The sequence below is a fragment of the Callithrix jacchus genome, chromosome 8 (genome assembly GCF_049354715.1).
Source record: "Callithrix jacchus isolate 240 chromosome 8, calJac240_pri, whole genome shotgun sequence".
In the NCBI taxonomy this organism is placed as follows: domain Eukaryota; kingdom Metazoa; phylum Chordata; class Mammalia; order Primates; family Cebidae; genus Callithrix; species Callithrix jacchus.
In genome coordinates this window covers 25432853-25435929 of record NC_133509.1, presented here as the reverse complement: position 1 = coordinate 25435929, position 3077 = coordinate 25432853, and positions in this window count along the sequence as shown.

Genomic DNA, 3077 nt, shown 5'->3' with positions numbered 1-3077 from the left:
AGAGCTCAGCCAGCACACATGCCTCTATATCTGCGTGTGCTTTGGCTCATTTGCCTGAGTGCATGCCCTACCCAAGGGCCCATATCACACAGCAACCCTATTGTCACCTCTAGGCTGGTGGCTGTTTCTCCCCTTTGATGCTTTGGGGTGGGGCACCTTGGCTGGCTGCAGACATGGGGGAACAGTCACCATAGCAGCCTGAGACGGGTAGGGTAGGCCCTCTGTGGCTTCCTGGCCAGCAGATGAGCTACCCCACTAGGTTTGGCCTTGTTTCCCCCAATCTCTGGTCTTTGTCACAGCTAAAGATCGGACCCTGGCAAAAGTCCACAGCACTGCCCCTGTGAGCAAAGCAGTGGATTTAGGTATCCTTCCTCAGTGGAGGCTCTTTTTATTTTGGTGGAGAAGTTCTGTGCCAAGTCCTCCTTCCACTCGTATTGAGTTCCTACTGTGTGCCACGTAAATCTGGGCCCTGGGAATAAAGCAGTAAATGAAACAGCACTTTGCCCTCATGGCACACACATTCTAGTAGTGGGAGACAAATAAACATGTATAGAATATAGAGCCAAATGGAATAAGCATTTGGCTTAGAGACAAAGGCAGAAGAACAAAGAGAGCACATGACCACATTATGCAGATAGAGAGTCAGGGGTCGGGGTCAGCCTTGCCAGGAGGTGACACTGAAACAGTGAAGGAGGAAGCCAAGCAGGTGCCTGGAGGGGTGGACTGTGTCATCAGCAGGGGGAAAGCACATGCAAAGACGAGGAGGTGGGACTTTGTTGCAGATTTTGAAGAACAACCAGGAGCTCATGTCGTTGCAACAGAGAGGGACTTTGGTGTAGCTGGGTCCCCTGAAAGGGCAGGGATAGGCCTCTGATAGGAAGCTTTGGAGCAGTTAGGGCAATGAGACCGTGTGTTCACAGAAACATCCCTGACTTTCTAATGTGTTTGCGAGTTTCCCAGCAGAAGTCTAGGCTGGGTGGATGGTGAGGCAGCAGATGGTGCAGTCAGCCTCAAGGATCTGGGTAAGACTTCCACTTCCACCATACACTGACGTGAGGGTCTCAAGAAAGTTACTCAAATGTTGTAGACGACTCAATTTCCTCAGTTGTAAAATGGGCATAAGAAAAAGCTATTTTCTAGACTCTAGGGTCATTATGAGGACTGAGATGGCATAGTGGTTAATAATGAAGGTGCATTTATTTAAGTTCAAAAATAGGATGCAGGTACCGTGACAATATGACTGAAGTGATTTGTTGTCATTTCCCCTGCTTAAAGCACTTGATACATAACTATCTCTCACTCCATTCCACGGTAAGACAGAAATGCTCAGTTTCATTTTTCCTTGAGGCCAGACCTGTAATCCCAGCACTTTGGGAGGCTCAGGTGGGAGGATCACTTGAGGCCAGGAGTTCATGACCAGCCTGGGCAACATAGCAAGACCCTGTCTCTAAAAAGAAAAAGGCAGAACTAATCAATGGCAATAGAAGTTAAGACAGTGCTTTACTAAAAATACAAAAATAAATTAGCTGGGTGTGGTGGCGAATGCCTGTAGTCTCAGCTACCTGGGAGGCTGAGGTAGGAGAACTGCTTGAACCCGGGAGGCAGAGGTTGCAGTGAGCTGAGATCACACCACTGCACTCCAGCCTGGCACCTGGCGACATAGCGACTGTCTTAAAAAAAAAAAAAGAAGAAGAAAAGAAAAAAGACAGTGGTTACCTTGGGGACTGGGTGAGGAGTGAATAGCTACTGGTGTTTGCAGGGTTCTAATTCTGGATCTGGTTGGTGGGTTGAGTGAGCGTGGACTGGGTGAGTTGAGTGAGAGTGCTCACTGTGTGAAGATTCACTAACTCCACATACACGTTTATGCATTTTTCTGAACCTATGTTCATGTTCTACTTCAATAAAAACGTTTAAAGGCCGGGCGCAGTGGCTCACGCCTGTAATCCCAGCATTTTGGAAGGCCGAGGCAGGTGGATCACAAGGTCAAGAGATCGAGACCATCCTGGCCATGGTGGAACCCCGTCTCTACTAAAAAGACAAAAATTAGCCGGGCGTGGTGGCACGCGCCTGTGGTCCCAGCTCCTCGGGAGGCTGCTGAGGTGAAAGAATCGCTTGAACCCAGGAGGCGGAGGTTGCAGTGAGCCGAGACTGCACCACTGCGATCCAACCTGGAGACAGAGCAAGACTCTGTCTTTAAAAAAAAAAAAAAATCCTTTTAAGAAACGATGATGTTATATACCCAGATTTCCTTGGTTCAAATTCCCGCTCCTGGCTACATGACCTTAGCCAGATGGTCTACCTGTCCTGCTGTTAGGAAGGTTCATTGAGTTAAATCCTCAGAATGGTGTGTGGAGTAACATAGTGACTAGGATTAGCTATTAATCTGATGATGATGATAGTGGTGATGGTGGTGGTGATGACGGTGGTGACACAAGCCTCCGAAATACCGAAGGGCTGTTCCTGTTGGTAACTACTATTATTATTACAACGTCATCATGGGTTAACCGAAATCAAGATAAAAATGCCCATGAAGGTGTGTGTGGTGCTTATAATTTAGAGAAAAGGCAAGTGTATGGGGCAAACCTGTGACCTCAACCTGCGCAGCTCTTTCTCAGCTCTGAGCCATATTCTCCACCTGCGGGAAGAGGGTAACCATACTCAGCCCACCTGGGGCTGGGGTGAAATACTACAGATAGGGCTTTTCTCACAAGGACAAGCACGTAGGCACGCAGTAAGTGTTCTTGGAGGGTCAACTACTGGGAACATCACTTTTATAAACCATTAATTCCCAGCCTTGACACTGGAAGAGTCAACTCCTGTGAGGGGACATGCTAAGGGACCATCATTTGCATACTGGCTAATTGGTCTTCCCCATCACAAACATAAGCCATCATGGGAGCCAGAATGGAAATCCCAGGCCTGGGCTGACGAGGACTGGAACTCTTTAAAATGGGAAAGGGGGCTGGGCATGATGGCTCATGCCTATAATCCCAGCACTTTGGGAGGCCAAGGCAGGATTACTTGAGCTCAGGAGTTCGAGACCAGCCTGGGCAACATAGCAAGGCCCTATCTCTACT